At 43.6% G+C, this 23,864-nt stretch overlaps 1 protein-coding gene and 1 pseudogene across 2 annotated transcripts in view; one reads left to right on the plus strand and one right to left on the minus strand.

The window, feature by feature from the left end:
• Positions 1–23,864, plus strand: part of JAZF1 (JAZF zinc finger 1) — a 344,361-nt gene that overhangs the window by 216,208 nt on the left and 104,289 nt on the right. The window lies entirely within an intron of this gene.
• LOC118143645 (ATP synthase F(0) complex subunit f, mitochondrial pseudogene) lies at positions 16,037–16,401 on the minus strand (annotated as a pseudogene).

The raw sequence follows: 23,864 nt of genomic DNA on the forward strand, positions 1-23,864 counted from the left end.
GAGCACCATGAATCCCTAGAATCTCAAATACAATGACATGGTTGTACAGTTTCCCCTTTACAATGCAGTGTTTCTCTGGCTGGAGCTCCTACTGAAACTGTTTAAATGACAGTGTTTCCTCATTTTATATAGACTGTCTGGTGGACAAGTCCAACTAGCATCAAAGTCAGCATTCTATAATTTATCCAAAAATGAATTCTTCTGTGATCTGGTAAAACCTATCACTTTTTCCTTCTTTACTGCCACCTCTGGCTCTTGCAGTAAGCTTTCTTAGGGGAGAATATTTTCCTAAAAAATAAACTCTTTAATGTCTTCACCAGAGTTCCTGGGCATATGTTTGGTGACAAATAGAAACCAGCTTCTCCCAGTTATGATGTGGCCTGGGACAGTCAGTGAGTCTGAGTCATCCATTGCATGTGCCACTCACCTACACACCAGCCTTGGGCAGCAATTAGAATTGAGAATCCCACCTCAGGCAATTACATTTTATATACAAATCATATAATTACACATCATGGGTCTGATAAGTTCAGTGGCCTTTGTCAAGTTACTTAACCTCTGTGTGCCTTAGTTTATTCATCTGTAAAATGGTGGTAATAATAGCTATCCTAACGACTGTTATAAGTACTAAATAAGTTAATATTTGAGCCAGCTGCGGTGACTCACGCCTGTAATCCCAGCACTTTGGGAGGCTGAGGCAGGCAGATCGCCTGACGTTGGGAGTTCAAGACCAACCTGACCAACATGGAGAGACCCTGTCTCTACAAGAATACACAATTAGCCAGGTGTGGTGGCACATGCCTGTAATCCCAACTACTGGGGAGGGTGAGGCAGGAGAATCGCTTGAACCCGGGAGGCGGAGGTTGTGGTGAGCTGACATCACACCATTGCACTCCAGCCTCGGCAACAACAGTGAAACGCTGTCTCAAAAAAAAAAGGTTATATTTGTAAAGCAGTTAGAACAGTGCCTGGCACATAGTAAGCAATAAAACTGCTCGCTATTACTTGTCCTGGTTTCTCATAGAAGTTCAAACAGTAAGTCCTCAAATGCTGTATTTCCATTTTGATGAAGATATTTGATTGACTCTATTTGCTTCTGCATGGCCTACTCTCACATGCTCCCTCTCTAACACCCAGGATTTTCTTTGGCCTGTCATGCCTCTTTGGACTCCTCATTCTTAGCTGTATTTGTTGTCTGTTCTGCCCACCTTCAGCATCTCCGCTCTGCTCCCTCCCTCGCCGTCCCTTGCTTGTCTACTTACCTTCCTGCACTTTTCTCCCAGCAGGCTCTGCTGCCAGGTCGTGAGTTGGAGCAGCACTGACCCGGGCCTCCTGGGTGGCTTGGGAAGCCAGGCTTTGTTCCTCCAGATTTCACCCTCCTGTGGCTTTACTTTTTGCCAGACTTCTCCCAGTTCTCATTCTGCTGATGTGCCAACCCCTCAATTGTCAACCACAGCAGCCTCAGCCCTCTCTGTGTTCCAAAATATGTCAGCAGCCAGGCTGAGCTTCCACCCCATGCCATAGCTTAACTTCTACAGAATACGCTGTCGTGTGCTGAAGAATATACCAGCAAGACTGTCAGACATTGTTAGAGCCAATCAATCCTTGTTACATTTTTACACAGTCTTCTAAGTCTTCCTGCTGGGTTCATTTAGCATGTGTTATCCCAAAATGAATGGGACCTGAAGACATGTTGCATGCAAGATAAACTCAGTGCCCTTGGGAAGAAAGATATGCAGGTTAAAAATTAGCACTTAGAACACACAAGTTTTTTCCCCAAAGGAGTAAATTCTCACTACTGGATTCCCTGGTCCTTTTGATGTTGTGGCTTAAAGGAGATACATAAACTGGTTAAAATTTTCCAGTGAAAAGGCCATTCAGTTAAATAAGCACAACAAGTGTAATGAACTAGAAAGATTTCGTGTTCTGAGGTTTGCCTTTTTCTTTTAGGGAGTTGCTCACAGACGTATGCCTTTTCCAGAGAGAAGAATTTGGGGGATTTAAATGCATTTTTTTTTTTTTTTTTTTTTTTTGAGACAGAGTTTCACTCTTGTTACCCAGGCTGGAGTGCAATGGCATGATCTCAGCTCACTGCAACCTCCACCTCCTGGGTTCAGGCAATTCTGCCTCAGCCTCCCCAGTAGCTGGGACTACAGGCATGTGCCACCATGCCCAGCTAATTTTTGTATTTTTAGTAAAGACAGGGTTTCACTATGTTGACCAGGATGGTCTTGATCTCTTGACCTTGTGATCCACCTGCCTCGGCCTCCCAAAGTGCTAAATGCATTTTTATGCTGAGTAAAGTAGGTGGCAAGCTTCCAGTAATTCACCCTAACCTCATTTTAGACCCCAGTACGTTGCTGCAGTGATTGGTACAGTTTGGCCATGTCATCTGCAAAAGGGCATCTGATCTAAGTATGATGCACTTCCACAAGATTAAGAAACTCATCTGTTCATTCTCTTCCTTTTTTTTTTTTTTTTTTTTTGTGAAACAGAGTCTCACTCTGTCATCCAGGCTGGAGTGCAATGGCACAATCTCAGCTCACGGCAACCTCCACCTCCCGGGTTCAAGCAATTCTCTTGCCTCAGCCTCCCAAGTAGTTGGGATTACAGGTGCCCACCACCATGCCTGGCTGATTTTTGTATTTTTATTAGAGACAGGGTTTTTCCATGTTTATCAGGCTGGTCTCAAACTCCTGACCTCAGGTGATCCCCCTGCCTTGGCCTCCCAAAGTGCTAGGATTACAGGCTTGAGCCACTGCACCCAGCTTTTCATTCATTTTTAGAGTGTCTGTAACATATGCTATATAGAAAGAATGGTTACTATATACTCACAGGTCCCAGGTACTTTAGAAGAGACAAAGAAATATAAACGGTGGGTCTATATACTCAAGATGACACACATGGAAACTTAAAAAGCAGTGTAAAGTATGTCACAGGGCCAAAGTATGTCCTTGTACCAAGTTAATAACTCTGATGGTCAGTGCTGTAACTTCATAGGAGTTAAAGTAATCGGAAAAGCTTCATGGAGGAAAAAAATGAGATGGGCTTTGCAGTATAAACAGGAGTTGACTAGCTAGAGAAGAATGACATTTTATGTAAAAGGAATAGTAAAATGACTTGCCTAAAAGTATTTCCTGATATTTGTTCAGAGAATCCTGATTATAATTAGAAAGCTTTGGGAACACCTGATGACAAATCTTTATCTGCTCTTTACTCTGTGTGTGGCCTCGGGCAGGTTATGTTGGTAGGCTATAGCTATAATTTTCTCATCTGTAAAGTAAAGATAATACAGAAAAGTTAATAACATGTCTTTTTATTTTACCACTCAGTAGGCATTTCCCCAAATGGTGGCTGCCATTAACTTTACTCCTAGTACTATGACTATTCTACCAGCACCACCACTGCAATTACTAATCTTGTCGTTACTCTTGCACTTTTACTGGTGCTACTGTTAAAGCCAGTTACTGCTATTAGTACTATAATTTCTATTATCAGGTCACATCCCAGCTTCTTCCGTGCTTGTCCCCTTCCTCTCTCCCCATCGGCATCCATTCTTCTTTCCAAAAAAATTCTTTGTAAGGAGCCCTGACTTGGGTATGGCAGGGTGGATCTGGTACAGTCTGGACTGCAAAATCAAATTTGAAGGCTAAAGTCAACGCTAGAACATTTGACCCTACTTTACTCCCAATTTATGGTGAGTAAAGGTAAGCCACACAGAACTGGACCCCCAAGTTCATAACAAGAACAAATTGGAGAGCCTGGACTGGGCTTTAGGCTTCACCAGAGCCATGTACACACCTCCACGGATGCTTGGCTGAGCTGTAAAGTCTAGCCTGCCAGATTGCTTTGGTGGAGCAGCAGCCACGTTCCTGGAGTATACAAACTACGAGTTGCTGTATTAGACCACTGTCAAGCTTTCCCTGTGATGGCTTTGTGGAGGTTGAGTCCTATAGCTCTGCTATCCTTTGTCCTCCTTTTCCCTTTACTTACAGTTGGTTATGTGGCATTTGGAGAGAAAAAAATGTTTTCTCTCCACTTGCTTTAGAAGGCATTCCTTTTCTTACAACATTTCACCTACTCTTCAGTAAAAATTTACATCAGCGGTCTTAACGAGGCACACTTTGAGCGTTTTCTTGTAGAGCTACCCTGAGCATCAAGTGCATCTTTTAAGAACAGGAATGAATATGAAAATATCCAAAGTTGGTAAAATCCAGGCAATGTTTCTTAAATATGTCTTTATACCATTACAGAGAGATGAATCTGTAAAGGAGTATGGGAGTAAGAAATGTGTGGGTAAATTAGTAAAGGTGACCCCATTCCCTGCACCTGCTCTCCGTGTGATGAATAATAATTTCCAGTTCTCACCCTTGATATATTAGACCACTTTCAAGGTTTCTGTGTGATGACCTATTCCCTCATTTCTTATTTCACTTACCAAGGTCTCCTATTGCATGTTATGTAAAACTTGTCTGGTGAGCACATTAGATACGTGTTTTACTGCTTTATCTCAAGGTCTGGAATATTTTACATGCTATTCTTAGAATTTTCAATTAGCAAATTTTAATTAACTAATTGGAGTTTCTTATTAAGAAGCTTGTATGATTTGTCATAGTAGTCTAGCTGTATGTGCACCCTATTCTATTAAGAAGTCATTAAATCCTCAGAAACAGCCTGTGAATTCATTAATCTTACTGCATAATTGCAGTAGTCTGAGTATAGAGCAGGGACATTTGCAAGATAGTGTCATAAAATAGGATCTTCTAGATGGTAGGACATTACATCAATGGAACTGAACTGGGTAGGAAATACAGTAGTCCAGGGTAACCAGAGCACTCCGCTTGAATGTGTAGTTTGTTTTCTTCATTCATTCACTTTCTTATGCATCTGTATCTGGTAGTCTTGAATGTACAATGCTTCACACCAGCTGCGTCATTTGAAATCCTGCAGAAATTTCCCCAGTTAGATGAACTGCCTCAAGGTGTTGCTTCCTCTGAGACTACCTTGAACATCATCCCTTATGTCATCACAGCCTAGAAAATAAAAGCACAAAATCATGTTATTTATGTTATAACTAAAATAAGTACTGAACCACTTCTCAAGTGCCAAGTGGGGCCTAATATCTAGGACACCAAAGCTAGAAAGTTGAGGAATAAATGTGGCCAACTGATGTCAGGGTCTAGCTGCTATTCCTGAAGGTCACAGGAGGAGTGCTTTGAGGATTTAAATTCAGTTCACTTACCCAGGAGAGAACCAGACATGATTCCTGTGTCAGATCCAAGTAGGCCTTTGCCACTGGGGGAAGGGAGAGAAAAATGCAGACTCAGGGCAGAGCAGAACTGAGTCCATGGCACAAACTCAACAAGTGGCTTTTTGAGTTACCACATTTAATTTTTCTACTAAAACTCAAAAGTGAGATTTGCCATTATTCATGTGCAGCCTTGCCTCAATATGATCTCAAATAAATAGGCTCTTGCTTTGGCAGTAGCGCTCCACAGAGTCTACTGCCTCTCCAGCCTCCCGGTCCCCCAGTGGTTGAATTGACAATTAGCAAATGTTCTTCTCAGACAGTCATGGAGGCAGATGTCCTCAGCAGCCTGGACTGGACGTAGGCAGGACCGTGAGGTGACATTTGGTGTGACTGCATTGTCACCCCATCCTCCTTTTGAGTCATGGTGTGACTTGCCTGATGTTCTCTGGCCTTGTACTCTGTAGCCTACCGCGCAGAGCCCTTTCTTTCAGAAGAGCAATCCCTGGCATTTGTATGAAGAGGAAATAGACTTTCTCTACAGTAGTGTTAAGAGGCCTGGTTAGGAGTGGAAAACAGGGAACAATAAATGAAGATTCCAAGTGGAGGGGATGTTAGGGAATAATAATGAGCGACTCATGAGGTTCAAGGGCATTGACTAATCATGGCCTAGTACATTATTCTCCTTGAGAGCATTCCCACTTTAAAAGCTTTGGAATGCCTGGGTCATACCCCCAATGAGCATGATCTTAATAGGGCCTTTGGTCACCTGGCGGATTCAGTGAGAGAAGTAATTGAGTCAGAGGACCCCCAGCTTTGTAATATATGACTACTCGCCTGCTCTCATGAGTATGTAAAGGGGAGAGGATAGATGCAAATTCACAGGTGCCACATCTGCCCCTCCACTGCGTTCCACCCTGTACTTCATCGTGACAGCTCTCAGAGCCAAATAAAGGTTCTGATTCTTGTGAAACACCTTTAGGGTCTGCTGTACCTTACTCACTGACTTCTCTGACCCTCCTTTACTACTTCATCTCTGCTACCGCATCCCACTCAATCAGAACACAACAAGGTCATCTGTGCCTTCCTCCAGCGCTCTCCTAATTCAGTGAATGAAGTCAGCGTGCCCCAAAGTGAGTTCTTGAGAACATGCATCTCAAGAGATGCCCTTAGAAAAAAGGAGTCTGTGGTTGAGTTTGGGACCTGCTGTATGTCACAGGCACAGATTCAAAAGTTGGCAGTGCAGATTGAAGCTTCTGAGAATTTTATTCACTAAAGCTAATCTGGTTAACCTTGTTGAGCTTCAGTGATGTTGTCACTAAAAGGCATGTTTTTACACAATAATGCCAGCTGGGAGTGGTAATATATGAGACCACAATTAGGCATGACCTTTACTTAATGAAGCACTCCCTTTAGGGTGGTGGGCGAGTGCCAAAGCTCAACAATAGTTGTAAAATAATAAATGAAGTCAAATTGCTGAGCAGGTCTGGGGACTGAGCTGGGAGGGTGGAGAAAGAAGCCTCTCTGCGTGATTCCCAGTAAGCAGTTGCACCCAATTTCACAAAGCAAAGATTGGTTCCTGACTCACAGAAATCCTGAAACCCAAAGAATGCCTCTTAACTTCTTTTTTTTTTTTTTTAAGAAGTCTGGAAACTTACAAGGCTGTAGGGAGGTGATGTCCATCAGGAAAACACTCTAGAAAGCTAATTAAAAGTCTTTGAGTGTTTAAGAGAAACAAATCATTGCAGTTCGATTGGAAAGGCCTCTGTCAAAAGCAGCCAAGAGCATTAATTTAGCACTGTTGTAAATGAAATGATATAAATTATACCGCTTTTTCTAAAAACACACTGAACTCGGGGAATGCATGTTGGCATCTTTTTCATATGAGCTACAAAGGATGTGTTTCACTTATGACCACTTTTTTCTATTACTTCACAAATCTGGCAGAAACCAATGTTGAACATGCAAGAGGCTAATATACTTCTTAAGAAATCTGTGTAGACCAAACCACAAGAATTTATTGGCCAGGCAACTTAATTGTCATTTAGTTGGAAGAAGTCAATTAGAAAGCAGTCCTGTTCGCAGTCTGGAAAATCAAGTGTGATGCTTAGAGAGTGACCTTGTTTATAGATTGGAGTGACCGGCTGCCTTGCCCTCCACCCGTGGGCCTCGACCTTCACACATTTGATTGTCACAGAAGTCACTGCATTTACACATTACCAGTTGATACCCTAAGCCACCTGTCTTTGAGTTGCTGAATTTGACCTTCATATATGGGCTTACTAATCATTATACTGAAAAGCTGCTGGAGTACAAGACAGTACTTCTTTTTTGAGGAATGGAGGACAGGATTGATATTACAGATGGACAAGGAGGCCCTGCCAAAGCCACGATCCTAAATTAGTGTTCCCAAGCTCAGCAGCCACACCCACTGCCAGTCATACTGTATTCTACAGATAGTGTCCCTCTGCAGATGGTGGCAGGCACTGCACTTCCAGAGGGCCATCTTTGCTGATACTGCATGATCAGTGAGATACAACACGAGCCAGGCTGGGCAGAGTAGTTGAGCAGGACATCCAGTGAAAGGAAGCAGGAAGAAGAAACACCATGGACCCCACTAACCAAAGTATTTACCTCTAAGAGCTATGGTGGATTGGATGCCTGAACTGGGCTACTACAGAAGAACAAGTGATATCTGTCGGAAGTCTCTAAGATGTTTGCAATTAGACATCTGAAGTTCCATCTTCGCTGGTTCCTATACAGACCAACTGGGAAGACCAAGTGGGAAGACCAACTGGCTGACGGATTGATGAGCACACCTCAGGGCGGGGCATGACAGGACACCAGGGTGGGAAGAGGTTGATGTTCAGTGGGTCACGGGTCAAGTGACCTAGTTCAGGATGTATGCCTTTATCTGCCATGCCAAGGCAGTGTGAATACTGTCACTGTGGCTTCTCTGATGACATCCCCAGTAAGAAGCTGACGGTGTTACAGTTACCCAAGGTAAACATCCATCTTTTCTCCAGATCATTGAAGCTGCATTCCTTACCTTCTCAGAGACTCAGCCCTAACTTAGGATCATTATATCTTTTACAGATTTTTGATCCATCAAGGGGTTTCAACATATTTTTCAGTCTTTATTTTCTAGCTGTTGAAGTTAAATTTGTCTTTTTTATCCTTCATAACCCTCCACCCCCAAAGAATATAGGTGTGTGCGTGCCACCTCGTTGGAGCCTCTTTAGAGATTCCTGGGATCCAGACCTTTCTGAGTAGGTGGATTCTGAGGCCAGGCAGCACAGCCAAACCACAACACCTTTTGAAGCCTACTCTCCTCTCATCCTCTCAGAGCTGAGCTTGCAGTAAGCTGCAGGCACTTCAGCTAAGTGTGAAGTCAAAGAGCTAGATTTGTCATTTGTCATGGTAACTAAAATGTCACATTTTGGGTTCAGCCTTAAGTTTGTAAATCCTTTTTATACACATAAATTTTAATCTCAAACATGACCTTGCAAATGAATGCCAGAATTGGGTTTGGACTGTTTTTACCTCTTGGCTATGGTTAACAAAAAGCCTACCCCTTATAATGTTGTTCAGGCTTAAAATTTATCCACCTACAGGTAGGATTAGAACAGCTTTAAAAATTACCCATTGGCTGGGAATATTTTTAGTACATGGAGCTATAAAGCCTTATATGACTTAACGTTTCAGCCTGTGGTTTGCCAGCTGGAAAAACTTGAGTTTGGTAAAACTTGAGGCATCATCAAATATTTGTTCCATGCTTTTAAAATAAAGTAAGCTCAGGATTATGCTAATGCTGTAACTAATATCCCATGCTACTGCCTTTAGAGGAACGAGAGGAAACTGCACATTTCTCTCTGCTGAGGATGATTTTGCTTAATATTATGAAACTCGCTGTTGATCAGGATGTGGTTCCACTTGGTAGCATTTAAGAGATCAAATAGACAAGATTTGTATATTGACTCTTGATAGCAGATGCCTTCAAATCCCTCCATGTTGCACTCTCATAAGAATAAAAATATCTTAATGTGTTTTTTCCTAAACATATCTCAAACATGTTTCAAGGGCATTTCTGTACATGAAAGGAAAACAGATGAAATTTGGTAACATCTGATTTTAATAGAAAGGAATATGCTTTTCATTCCACTCCCCCAGCCCTATAGCTGGTTGCAGTTTTCTCCAGCCCATTTTCCCTCAGTGATTCATAGCCCAGAGAACAACTCCACTGCCAGCTCCAGCTCAGCCACTTTGGAAAGGCCTAAAGGGATTTAACTTCTTGTAGCCAGATCTGCATTTCAGCTGTTGGTTTACTTGTGAGACCTATGAAAGAACGTGAGAGAGAATTGGTGGATTAGAATGTAACTTTGTACTCATAGGTTGTGTCTGCATGGGCAGAGCCCCTCCTAGAAAGTTGGGGAAGGTCCCCTATTGAGATTGGTGACACAGGTGAAGCATGGGAACCGTTTCATTGGGTGCCAGGAACTGTCCCCTAATCCCCGTTTGGGGCTGATAAACTTCAGTTTTTCTTCACAACTTACCTCCTCCGAAATGTCTTCTCTGAACCCCTCTCCACCCTTGAGGGGTCATTACCCCTTCTATGCTAGGTGCTGCCTCTACCTTGTGCAAAACAGTTAAGTTACTCCATTTGTCAACCGCCTTCCCTACTAGACTATGGGCTGCTTGAGGGCAGGTGCCAATTCTTAGTCATTATGTCCCTAGAAGTGAACACAAACTCATTATTATATTGCCTTGAACTGCTGATGACACAGCTGCTCTGAGTGCTCACCTGACCTACCTAGTCATTAACCAGTTTCTCTTCCTACTGGTATATGCAAGGAACATTCTGTGTTGGTTCAATTCCCCAAAGAGTAGGCTTTTGTAGTTTTTCTATAGGAGGGAATGTAGTGAGCATGAAAGGAGGCAGAACCTGCAGCTCAGCTCAATAATTCAATCTGTGGAAAGACACAGAAACAGCACAGGAGGGAGGCTGTGTAATGTCAGCAGTGTGGCTCATGGACCCACTGTCTTTCTCTTCTTATACCAGATATCTTTTCTGATGTGTTGATTCTAAAACTAGGAGGTGCCTGAGTAGTATTTTTGTCTTGTTCCTATAGTGTGGGACCAGTGCTCTGTCCTTATTTGGTTCTCTGCCTTTTGGAAGAATTGTTGAGTATAAGCACCAGCATCAGGACCAACTGCTTGGTGTAGTCTTTTGTAGTACAATGCAGGCAGTGTACTTGGCTAAATATCAAGCTCATGGCACATAATGGACACTCTGTAGGTCCCTTGGACAATACAGATTTCAAGTTTTGTTAACCAAGTTTGGTTCAAAGTTAGAATGGCTTCACATAAGGACCAGACTCGTGTTTGACATTTGGTTTTTCAGTTATTATAGGCTGAAGATCCTTAGGCTGGTGTCATAAGAATCCGGGTTTTTGGTAAAATGTACGCCTACCTAGACCTCTCAAAGGTCTCATGGGCGTGACAGTGGCTGTTCATGGGTAGTCTTCTGGAGATCTATTTTCATCAACTAGATAAGGCCACTGGATGATCCCAATCCCTCTTGGGAGGGATGTCGTTCCAAGGCAGTGGACCCGATTGTGCCTTAGGGCACTGAGCCATCTTGAGTTTGAAGCAGCTTTGCATAGTTAGACCCGCAAGTGATTCACTGTCAAATGCTTAGGGTGTCAGCTGAAACTCCTGCTGTGACCTCAGGCTGTATAGCCTCAACAACTCTGCAAAGAAAAGAGTCTAAACGCCCCGTATCTGGCTGACCTAACTAACCACTTCTATGTTACTTAATAAATTACAAAATACTTTGGAATACATCGTCTCATTTGATACGCTCATGATGGTACTACAAAGGCCGAACCTTGAAGATGTTAACCAATGCAAAGCTCGAATTGATGCCTGTGTTTCACGAAGAGGGGTGGAGTGTGGAATGAGGTTGTATCAAAAGTATTGTGAAAAGCAGGGAAATTGTCTCTCTAATTTAGGTCTGAAGCTGAGTGTCTAGTAAAAGGGAAGAAACCCTGAAGTCAGGAATCCTGGGAAGTTCCTAAGTTGGGGGTTAGAAGACTGTGGAGAGATCATGAAGGGTAAGCTTGAGAGTGGCAGAACTGTGAGAGGCAGTTTCTTAAAGATTGGCATTCGCTAGGAGGCAGGCTGTTTATTTTATTTTATTTATCAATTTAGTTTTTGAGACAGAGTCTTGCTCTTTTGCCTGGGCTAGAGTGCAATGGCACAATCTTGATTCACTGCCACCTCCCCGTCCCAGATTCAAGTGATTCTTGTGCCTCAGCCTTCCGAGTAGCTGGGATTACAGGCGCGTGCCACCATGCTTGGCTAATTTTTGTATTTTTAGTAGAGACAGGGTTTCACAGTGTTGGCTAGGCTGGTCTCAAACTCCTCACCTCAAGTGAGCTGCCCAGCTGGAGGCAGAGGTTTAAATGACCACAAGAGCACACTTTGCGGCTTAGACCCACAGGGTGAAGACTGGCATCATGCATGAGCAAGGCAGCACTTCCCTGCAGGTAGTTTGGGTCCTGGAACTACACATGCACTCTAAAGGCTGAGAGTGTGGAGGCCTCCACACCCCAGGAAAAGAAAACACTGGGGAATGACAGGAGGGCGTGACAATGGAAAGGCTGGTGGAGGTCAAATGGAGCCCAAGGAACAGCGTGATCAGCCAGAATGCTTGCATTGACAATTGCCTTGCATCACAAATCCTTCTCTTCCCAACTCGTCCCTTCCTCTCTCCTCAACGCTCCCTGGCCTCCCAATATCCAGATGTCAGTAATGTTGTTCTATCGAATGTATCTGAATGACTATGGAATTGGAGGGGTCCAGGCAATAACATCTAGACAGGGATGCTAAGGTTGTAACTGATGAGAGCAGCTGCTGTGGATGGGGCTGTGGCTGACAGCGGGGCCTGCTGAATTCAGCAGGCAGCCTCTTTGCAGCCTTGTGAGTTAGTGGGTGCACATTTTAGCTACGTCAGGACTTCCTGGGTATTCTGAGAATGGATGTCTTCTAAGGGCAGGGAGAAATCTGGGAAGTGAATGGCTCAGTTTTCTAATTGCTGACATAGGGTAGAACGCTGCACAACTGTGGAATGAGCCAAGTGAAAAAGTTCCAAAACTCAACTGCTGCCTTCACGTGTGATATTTTACATCCAGGACCCCATTCTCTTTTTAATCACCAAAAGCATGAGCTAGCAACTCTCTGCAACCCCTTGTAGGTTATCAGTATATAGATGGTCACTGTGTTTCTGTTCCTGACTTTTTGGCTGTAAGTGCTCCCACATGCCTGAAATGAATCTTCAGAAGAGGGGACGGAAAATATAAGGGTGTACAAATGCTAAGTCAGTACAGTCATGACCAACTCTTAACAAGGTTTTGATTTGGTCTCTTTTTCCATAGACGTTGTGGCATACATAGTGGGAAAGGGAATGCAGAAAAAAATAATGCTTCTTTTGGACCTTCAAGGCTGTCATCCTTCTTGCCAGATTTGTTTGATTAGATGAGCCTCAGGTGAAGGGGATACAACAGCTGTCCCTCTGTGTAAATTATACCAAACGCCACATGTAGTTTTTATTTGGTCATGTTTGCAGTGATAAGCTGGAGCACTGTGGCAGGAAGCAGTCAGGAAAAATGCTCAAAACTGAGCACAGATGTAAACACCCCTGGGTCTTATAAATCTCCCAGAGTAAAGCCCCTCAGAGAGTTTCTCTCTGCATGGCCTGTGACTTTCAGCCTCTCCAGTACCTTTCAGTGGCTGGCTACCCCACATCAGTGACCCAAATATCACCAGCCCAGCAGCACCGTCCAGTGACCTGGTACAGCACATAGACCATCTGCAGGCCACACCCACCCCTTTGCCCCCACATCCTCTTTTTGACATCCTTGGCAGCCTCTGCTGTGATTTGACCAAAGATCTAGGTGTAAGATAAGGAAAGAGAAGTGGGAAAGCAAGTAGCTTTAGCCCATGGAGGCTGGAGGTAAAGAGCGCTTGTCTGAGATACCCAGCTGGTAGTCATCAGAGTGTCCGTCTCCAGCCAGCTCAAGGCAGCGCTGGCCAACGGTGCTGTGAGCAGCCAGGTGGGAATCAGTGGGCAGAAGTCTAATAAATTTTCATCAAGCACTCCAAAGCTTTGATCCACAGTGAGGAGTGGATGGTGATGGCAATTTATTATAGTCTGTCACTAGTGATGTAAATAACCAAATAGAGGGAGAAGGGAGGAAAAAAGGAGAAATTCACTACATTTAGACTTTTATAGTTTTTTGTTTGGTCGGTTTACAGGTAAGTATGGATCAAAGGGGAAAAAAATTAAGGAGTGTTGACTAAATTATGTGAAATGTCAAGCAATAAGTGCTATATGAAAGCAGATCCATTTGAAAGGAATAGCAGAGGCTCTTGTGAACCACATGTACTAAAAACAGAATGACTGTGAGTGGTGGATTATTAATACCTATTATATTGTTCTTTACGGATGGCCACTATTGTGTAGTAGTTATAAATCCATCAGAAAAAGTATATTCAGAGATGAAATGAAATTGAACTGTCCACAGAAAGCAAAATAACTCAGCAGTTATTTCCATCTTGGAAGTATTTGAAAGCATTTAAAGCTATTTTGCAAACACAACATGAGCATTCTTTGGCAGAGTAATTAAATAATCTAGAAAGGAAGAAAAACATAGACTCTTGAAGATAAAATGTATAATATCATCTGCTTTTTAGATGTCATGGCATATGTAACAGATAAAAGGCTTTATATTTTCACCTCTGAGAGGAAAAACAAATTGCTTTGTGATTCCACTATAAAATGATCTAGACTTTAGCCAAGTTTGCTTGAAAACAAAGAATTCAGGAGCATTTCTGGTTGAATGCAGTGGGCAGAGCATAGCTACTCAGAACATTTTGAATTCTTCTTTCTCCTTAGGACAGTAGCATTTGTTGGTAGCATATATTTACGTATTACAGTGATATTCTGTCCTCAGTGGAATAAAAGACCACCATAGTTTACTAAACATGGAGGCACAAGTTCAAGGTCTGGCACGTAGACAACAAAACCTTTCCTTGCCTTTGGATTCAAAACTCTGTAGCATCAAATTCTCCGTGTATAAATCTGTGTTTGTGATTGAGGTTGTAGCTGCAACATAAGATGGAAGCCGCCTTTGGAACACCTCAGTGGCCTAGAATAATTGCTCCCACTTATGGTCCTTCCACAGTCACTATGGAGATTTAAAACCATAAATACATATCCTAACATCTAGCGATTCTGTTCTGTTAGGGATGACATGCAGCCCAGAAATCTATTTTTGGAAGCTACTTGCAACCTTCTGAATATTGAGTACTCCAAAACTTCAGGGAAACTCAGTTGGTCATTGGTGGAATCATAGAGACTCTAGAACCTTTTTCCAGTAGAATTTCAGTGAAAACAAAGGCTGCTTTAGGCCCAGCCTCTGTCAGCTGGTGCTAAATATGAGACCCTATAAGATCCCAAAGTGCCTTCCGCTTGCTTATGAGATATATCTTCTTTAGGCTAATTGTTCAAAAATTATATATTCTTATTTGGTGTGTGTCATAACCAAAACATTTTATTTCCCTTTTAGACAAAACAAATTTACTACAGATTTAAACCTATCTCCTGGATTTCCAATTACAGATGTTCCTTGACTTATAATAGGGATATGTCCTGATAAACCCATCATAAGTTAAAAATACATTAGCTTAAAAAGGCTTTTAATACACCTAACCTACCGAACATCATAGCTTAGCCTAGCCTGCCTTAAACATCCTCAGAACACTTATATTAGCCTTTATTCTGGCAAAATCAATTCACACAAATCCTGTTTGATAGTAGAGGGTTAAATAATTTGTTGAATGCTGTACTGAAGGTGAAAACCAAAACAGTTGTATGCATACTGAAAGTACTCTTTCTATTGAATGCACCATCATGAAGTCAAAAAAATTGTAAGTCAGAATCTGTCTGCAGAAATAAGACATCACCTGTGAGGTTTTAGAAGGCAGCTATGTTTGTCAGTATTATGTGAATTGGCCCAGGATCCTAGATCACTCGAACTAGAAAGACTTATCATTTTCCAACCAGTGCTTCTTAAACTTCAAGTGCATACAAATCCGACAGGTCTGGGGATAGAGTCTAGGATTCTGCCTTTCTAACAAGTGCCCAGGCAGTGCTGATGCAGCTGGTTCTGAGAACTCCCAGCAAGGGCATGGTGACAAACCACAACCCCTGATAGGTATTGGTTGCTGGTCTGGAGGGAATCAAATAACCATTAAAAATGGACAGGTGTAACTTGACCTGGGTGTGGGAAGTAGTAGTAACTTTCAGAGAGGAGGAGGAGGAGGAACTGAAAATATCTGATTCTAGGGACCCACAAGGCCTGAGGCTTAGAGAAGAGGTGCAGAGGACCCTGCTGGCCCACACCAAGGTCAGGAGTCAGCAGGTGCTGCACAGAAACTCAGGGGGATGATCAGGACAGCTTTTCCTAGTCCAGGAAGTCGCTGCTGGGCACAGCTTGCCCCACTGGGCTTCCCTGGACATCTTACTCTTGCTAGTTCTATCACAGTCCTCATAGAGCCAGCACCCACACTCAGTTCTGCTTGAACTCACGGCTTCTGGGTTTACTTTATTTTCTAACAGTATGCCCAACAGCGGTGTCCTTAAGCCCCTGAAACAAGGTTTTTTTGTTGTTGTTTTATTATTATTTTTTTTTACCAGTCATCTTTTATTTGGAGGTTAATTCCATTAGGATATGAAAGGATTCAGCAGTGATCGAGCCTGTGTTCCTTACAGAGGGGCTCAAGCCAAGAAGGTCATGGAGGGGAGTGCAGAGCATGTCCTCTTCTTCAGTGGTACTTGCGGAGCCGCTCGTGCTTGAGCTCCTTGTAGGAAAAGGTGTAGTTGAAGACCACGTAGCAGGCAGCACCGTGCTAAGCCCCGAGATGCTCCCCTTCTTCACGTTGATATATTTGTTATAGTACCGGTGGTAACGTCTTGGAAAGGCTCCAGCAATGCCACTAGGGCTGAAGTCCCGCATCAAGATCCAGCTTGGCAGCTCTCCTCATCTGACCTCCAGAAGTTTCTTGTCCTTCAGTGGTATGACTAACACCATCTTGGAGTCCTGGTGTCCACTGTCAAAACAAGGTTTTTAAAAAAAAATTTTTTTTTTACTTCAGTGCCCCCAGAAGTAGCAAAGTGAGTTCTGAATCACTTTTCCAAAGATCCTAGATGGAAGAACGGTTTTCCTGCGGGTCTTATGATAATATATAGTGGGAAGGAGTCAAAGATTACTTCTTGAAATCCAAAATGTGTTATCAGTCACACCATATAGCTGATGACAAGGTTCCAAAAAGGGTGTGGCTTAGAGAAATACAAATTAGGCAAGGGGTTTCCTGCAAAGCCAAAGGATCCAAATTTTTTTTCTGTCCCTTGGAAGGCCAGTGAGGCCTCAAAATAGAAATGAAGCTCCCTAGGGCTGGCTTCAGTCATACTGCTGGATTGCTAACTGCTGACATGTGTTTTCAGGAAGATCGTTGCTAGTGGAAACAGCTTCAGGCAAGTGGCAGCACCCAAGATTCTCATGTGACCCCTGCACAATTTCTGGAGGAACATGACTTTACCAAAAAAAATAATAATAATAAATGAAATCTCACATCCATATGTTTCAGTCAAGTTCCAGGGACTATTTTGTTGGCCTGAGACCAGGACTGTGAAACAAATTTTTTTTTTTTAAGATTTGGTCAACATTACAAAATGAAAAAAGTAGATAGTAGCTACTCAAATCCGGTACCCACCTACAAAACAAATTATAGTCCACCACTTAAGTCACAGTTTGTATTTCAGATTACTTGATTTTTCAGTAAAATGTGTCAACAAGCATATTTTTCAAAATAGGAAGCCAAATGGCAAATGGTCAGATCACCAGAAAATTGGTCTTCAGGCGAGCAAAGGCTATTAAGACCTTAGGCGCTGTAGATACAGCCACTGAGCCACACTATTTCTTACACTGGACTCGTGCATAAAACAATTTGGAATGCAGAGACTACAGCTATGAATCTAACAGCACACGGGGCACATGTATCATGTTCCTTGTTGCTAAAGTGTTCAGCAAGATGTAGTTCCTTTTGTAATAGTGTTCACAGGGCAGAGCCCAGTGGGGTAATAGCTTTCATGCTAAACTTCTATAGAGGACATATTTCCATAGTTCCTGTGAAACTTCGGTGGAATTTGAATGGCTGTTGAAGGACATGCCAAGGAGGGAAGTGTGGTACAAAATAATTTCCACATCAACATTGCTTTGTGTCATAGGAATCAAAGTATGAAAACCAGGAGACAGACTTAAACCCACAAGGCTTGATTCCCAGCAGAAATCTGGGTTTACCTTGAAAGAACAGGGTGATAAGAAGCGTCAGGAATGTTGGGCCCCAAATATCTCTGTGGAACGCATTAATTCTCAGCTAATGCCCTAGAGAAAGAGCTTTGGAGCTCATCCCAAATGACAATTAGCAACACTCATCAAAGAAAGCACAGGCAGGCTCACTTTATGGGAAAGCAGCAAATGCTCGTGAGAGGGAGATGACTGACTTGAGCACCCCTGGAAAGAAATTAGCCCACACAGTGTTCATGAAACACTTGATATACACCCTCGTGGCACTAACTTGGCATCATTTCGAGGGGAAGGATTGGCTTCCTAATTTGAGATCATCTGTGGAGGAAGTAATGAAGTGGGCCCAAGGTGTTAGGGAAGAGGGAGCACGTTACTTCAGACGGAAATGATCACATTCCTTTCTCACATCTCCCCGGGTCAGTCACTGAGAGACCAGCATCTGGGCCTCATTAGCCATCCAGCACAGCCTCCAGCTAGCCGTGGAGGCGTCTACACTACCCTCCTTTCCCTGCATTGTTTCCCACGACCCTCATCCTTCTCACAACCTGGGTGTGGCCACTAGGGAAATGCCGTTTGCCCCTCACAGAACAGGGTGGATTCTCTGTTCTGTCTGCCTAGGCCAGGCCGTCCAGATGTAGGGGATGTGAACATCTGTGTTTTAATAGGGGTTCACTTGAGACAGTGCCCTTCCAATCTGGGAAAATGCAGAACCGAATCTGAGGATGTTGCTTCAAGTTATGCTCAGAACCCTGCTCTATTCCGGGTTCTTGTCCGATTGACCTGGGCAGGTGAGGCAGGAACGCCTTGATGTGACAGAATTGTTTCATCTTGAAAAAGAAGCCTGTCTGGATTAAGCCAGAGGAGGTTAGTGCCCCATAAATTATCACCCAAGGTTGATAATGCTTGAGGTCATGTGACCAAATAGTGCCTCATCTTACTTCACTCCCAGCACCCCTTGCCCCATGAGAAAGCCAAGGCTTACGTTTCAGACCTGCCTCCTGCCCTGCTGCCTTTGTGGTTTGTCACAGCAGAGAGCCAAAAAGGCACATATTGTTTATTGTTCCTTATCATTAGACTGCCACATAACAGATAACGGCATTGGGAACATTCTCGGGCCAGTGTCACCCTGTCTTTTTCTACTAAAAGCATCTGTGGAGGTAATTTAAATGTATTGCCCCCCTATTTTGAGAAGTGGGTGTTTTGGCTCTCAGCTCAGGCCTGGGCTCCGAAACTTTCGAGTTGCAGGTGTCACACAAGTCGTTTAACCTTTCTTCTTCCCTCTCCAGAGGGAAGATGCTAAGAGTAGCATGTGAAGCACTCCCCACGGTGACTGGCACATAGTTAATGCTCAATTAAACACATACTACTCCATTAGCTATTAGCAAAGCAGGTTGCAAAATGCTTCACTCAGATAACCCTTTGAGAAGAGAGTCGTCTTTGCCTTTGAATTCTTTAAGATATTTGTACCTACAAAGGGGAGACTGCACTACATGATCTGGGTAGGGTAGCTTTCGGCTCCACTGTTCTCATCAGTTCTGACCACAGGGGTGAAGGAGGAAGGCTGCATATAAGGCATTGTGCAGGGTACATGCAAGAGCTCCATAAAGGGTACTTCTAGCTGTTGTTGTTATCTGCTATCTTGATCATTAGGAAAGGAAAAGGTGAATGGGAAGAAAGTGAACAAATATTCAGCACCTTCTGTGTGAATAGGTGCTGTGCTATGTGCTTCACCTGTGCTAGGTGCTTCTACATTTGCTACCTTTCATCCCCTCACTCACCCAGCCCCCAGTGAGGTGAATGGTGTTGCCTCCATTTTTCTGATGAAGTGATTTATTCAGTGTCACACAGCAAGTAAGTGACCGAGCTGAAATTTGAACTCCTATCTGATTCCAGATTCCCAGAAAAACTGTAGAAAGATGCAGTTCCTTGCCTCTCCCCTCCCCCTTACCCCACTTGCCAGCAGCTTCCCTCCTGTGAGTCATGCTGAAGCTGGCATAAATTTCAAAAAAAGCTCATTCTTCCTGCTGGACAGGCCATAAGTAAGATGCATCATAATTAGCTGTGTCTGATTGCCCTCCTGTTGTCCTAAGCTGTAGCCCCTAATTGTATGGTGGTGGGAGGTTTGCTATGGCTAGTTTTATCATTTTGACAGTTTGCTAATAAAAGGTCATCGCAGGTACAGAAGCACTCTGATTTACATATGGCAAGTAAAAGGGCATTATGGGAAGTCAGTGTCCAAGGTAGGCCTGTGCATTTGTTGCTATTGACACCCATGCTGAGATTCCATAATTGACAAGAAATGCTATTATTAAGCAGGTCTGTTGAGATAATTAGCACTCAGGGTTGCATTTTTAATCGGACTTGAGTCAGATAATTTATCACAGCAGTAGCAAGCTGTCAGGGTCACACAATAAATACTCATTAAGGCTGAATAAAGATTAACTGCAGGCTGAAAGAAAATTAGGCCAAGTAGTAACATTTGATTTCAATATTTACAGTGCTAATTTGGACTGATATTGGCAAAAAGATCAGATCCCCAAATTGAGCTCATTTATGAAGGAAAAAGGGAAGGGATGCTATGTTGAGATGCCTGAGTGGGAATCTTTTTAAAGCTCGAAATCTTATTCCTAATTGATTGCCCAAAATATTAATTTTGAAAGGCTCATTTGGCGCGGCTATTCTGGGAGCTTTGGTATCTCTGCATTAAGATGACAACTCCAAACAGAAATCGTGCATCTTGAAGGCGTGCCTAATTTGTTAACATTAGTCAGATACTGCACTTTTAATTTAATGCAACTCACTTGTCTTTGTTCATACATGGGCAGTTTATGGCACTTCAAGTTAATTAAAAACACCTACCATTAAAATATGCAACATCTTAAAAGGAAAAAGGAAGTCATTTCAGGCCACCATATTACCAGGCCACGACATTTATGTACTTGCTTATAATTTACAGTATACTAAAGATAGGGAACCAAATGAGAACATTAGTATTTATGAATACAGTAAATTTTGTTGACAAAACCAGTGTAAAAGGTCAGATACAGAATCCACAGTAAAAGGGGTTTGTTTATCAGACTGAGAGGCTTAGATTTTAATAGAAAATTAATTTCAAGGGCTGCTGCATTGGTGTAAAACCCTTCTGATCAGAGACTCAAGACCCAGGCAGCCTCCACCCGAGTACACCACCCACTCACCCAAGATGCAGCAGTCAGTTGTTTTCGTGGACTGGTTGCTATCTCAGTGCTATCATCAGACTTGAGGAATTGCAGCCAAATCAGCGGCATCATCGGAGAGCTTTTGTTCAATGCCTAATCGTGCCTGTGGTCGTTCTCTGTGAAACCATGCAGGCTAACTGCTGAGACGGCTTCTGGGTATGTGTGTGTGCTGTGTATTGGAAATGCAGGCTGTAGAATAAGATGCATTACACTGAGGCAGAAGGACTCTGAGGTGGGTCTGGGTCACAGACAGTGTGTGAAGGAGCTAGAGGTCAGTAGGTGCAAGGGTTAAGGCTGATCACGGAGGGCGGCCGGGAGAGCACCTCCACCACCACACGGCTGTGACCGGCCCTATGAAGGACAGGAGAGCATAAAGGTGTTGCCTTCTTCACCTGCCTTTCCTAGGAAAATTGTTTTTTTCAAGAATGAACATGAAGACGCCTTTGTGTTCCGGGCTTACTGAGAATGGTACTGGGGGCATGATCAGGGCTGGCGCAGCACTCTGTAGGGAGGGTAAGAGGAGGGCAGCAGGTGGGAGCCAGGTCTCTTCTTCCCAGGAGATAGGGAGCTGCTCACTGTGGTGCTGGGGCTCCTAGCCCATACCTGAAGTCTGGCCCTGCTCCCTGCGTCAGTCCTCAGAACCCTCCTCACTGGCCACAGTAGCCATGGAATGGCTTTCAACCACTGTTAGCAAGTGACAGGGTCACTTACATGCAGAGGAAAGCAGAGCCCCAGATTCCAATGTATTCATCTCAGTAAACATCATGTGGGCCCCGTGATGAGAACTGAAGGGTGAAAACCATCTGAATTCTGAAGGGGTTTCTCATGAAGTGGGGAGACAGACCATGAGTGAGTGTGTTATAAAACCAGTCTCCCTATTGCAAATGCCCAAGGTAAGAAAAGCAACACATTAGGGTTGCTGATGACAAGGTGGCATTTGGCTTGTGACCTTACACACAGGGTCTTCCCCCCTAAGAGGCCATGGTTGTTTCTTCCCTACACTTGTCAGTGCTGAAGTTGCCATCAGAGGGGTGTGCAGAAGGAAAAAAACCCATGGCCATGGGTAACCAGCAGGTGGGACAGGACACAGGGGCCATCTCACCCCAGGACACACAGCTCATCCTCTTCTCTCCAGCTCAGGGGCCTCTAAACCTGGCTTGGTGCCCTAGGGGCATTGGGGGTATGGCAGGACCTGGAAACTGCACCCTGCAAAGGGAGTGAGGCCTCTCTCCTGCCCTAGTACCACTTCTCACCCTGCTGCTCAGGTCTTCCCACCCTCAGCTGTGATTTCTACCAGTTTTAGCATAGGTGACTGTCAGTTCGTCTTTGCTGAGCTATGAGATAACTAAAAGTTTTCTTCCTCCCAGGAGTTTTGATATTTTAAGCAGAAATTCCTGATAACCAAACTACTTTTAAAGCCCCAAGTAATGAACCTCTAATGGGAGCATTTTGTTCATGTATTTTGAAGCAGCAAGGTCTGCTTTGTGCTCTATAGACCTCATGGCCAGCTGCTACTGGGCTCTGCAACACAATGTGTTTTAGAGACACAGCCCAAGCTTCAGATTTCTTTCTTTCTTTCTTTCTTTTTTTTTTTTTTTTGAGACGGAGTTTCGCTCTTATTACCCAGGCTGGAGTGCAATGGTGCCATCTCGGCTCACCGCAACCTCTGCCTCCTGGGTTCAGGCAATTCTCCTGTCTCAGCCTCCTGAGTAGCTGGGATTACAGGCACACGCCACCATGCCCAGCTAATTTTTTTCATATTTTTAGTAGAGACGGGGTTTCACCATGTTGACCAGGATGGTCTCGATCTCTTGACCTCGTGATCCACCCGCGTCGGCCTCCCAAAGTGCTGGGATTACAGGCTTGAGCCACCGTGCCCGGCCCAAGCTTCAGATTTCTTGCTAAATCGTGATGGTGGCAAAAGCGGAAGCAGTCACGGAAACAAGTGAGAGCTGTTCTCCCCATAGGGGGCAGAAATCAGTTACTTTCAGTTCTTTTCAACAGAATCATTATGGCCAGGCATGGTAGCTTACGTCTATAATTCCAGCACTTTGGGAGACCGGTGGGTAGATGGCTTAAACTCAGGAGTTTGAGACCAGCCTGGGCAACATGGTGAAACTCCATTCCTACAACAAATACAAAACTTAGCTACTCAGGAGGCTGAGATGGAAGAATTGCTTGAGCCTGGGAGATGGAGGGTGCAGTGAGCCATGATCATGCCACTGCACTCCAGCCTCGGAGACAGAGCCAGACCCTATCTCAAAAAAACAATCAGTAAAAGCAACCGAACAACTATTAACAATAATGACTACTACCTACTGAATACTAGCTAATACCAGGCACTCTTTGAAGCACTTTGCATTGTATTCATTCAGTCCTCACAACTGTATTATACCCATTTCACACTTGAGGTAACTGAGGTAAAGAGATGATAAGTAACTTGCCCAAGGCTGTAGTACCAGTGAGGTGTGAAGCTGAGATTAATATGGCCTGGACCTCCATGGAAATCGCTACAAGACAAAGGGCTAGTGGACAGATGAATGGGCCAAGGCAGAGAAACAGATTTTCAGAGGATTGTTAAGGTAGACACAGATGCTTTCATGTTTTGTTGTGTTTTTCCCAGGGAAGAGGTAATGTTGGAAAGTTCAGAACAAAACAAGCCGTGCTCCTAGATCCAGTATAACCTAAGTTTTCTAAAGAGAAGAGGACATAAAATAGCAGGGCTCATTTGAGGATGGATGTAGCCATTCATTTCTACAGATAATCATGAAACTTGGAAGAGCCTTTCAAACACAGCGATTGGGTCATATTGTGAAACTGTTAGGAATTTGACCACAAAAGTGTTTGTCATAGAACAAAAAGGAAGTGACCAAAAAATTCTTCAATTTGAGTTTGGTTCAGTAAATTGAGTGTATCCATCCTGTTTAAAACCATGAGGTAGATCTACATGTACTGACCTGAAATTATGTC

The sequence above is a fragment of the Callithrix jacchus genome, chromosome 11, assembly GCF_049354715.1.
Source record: "Callithrix jacchus isolate 240 chromosome 11, calJac240_pri, whole genome shotgun sequence".
In the NCBI taxonomy this organism is placed as follows: Eukaryota; Metazoa; Chordata; class Mammalia; order Primates; family Cebidae; genus Callithrix; species Callithrix jacchus.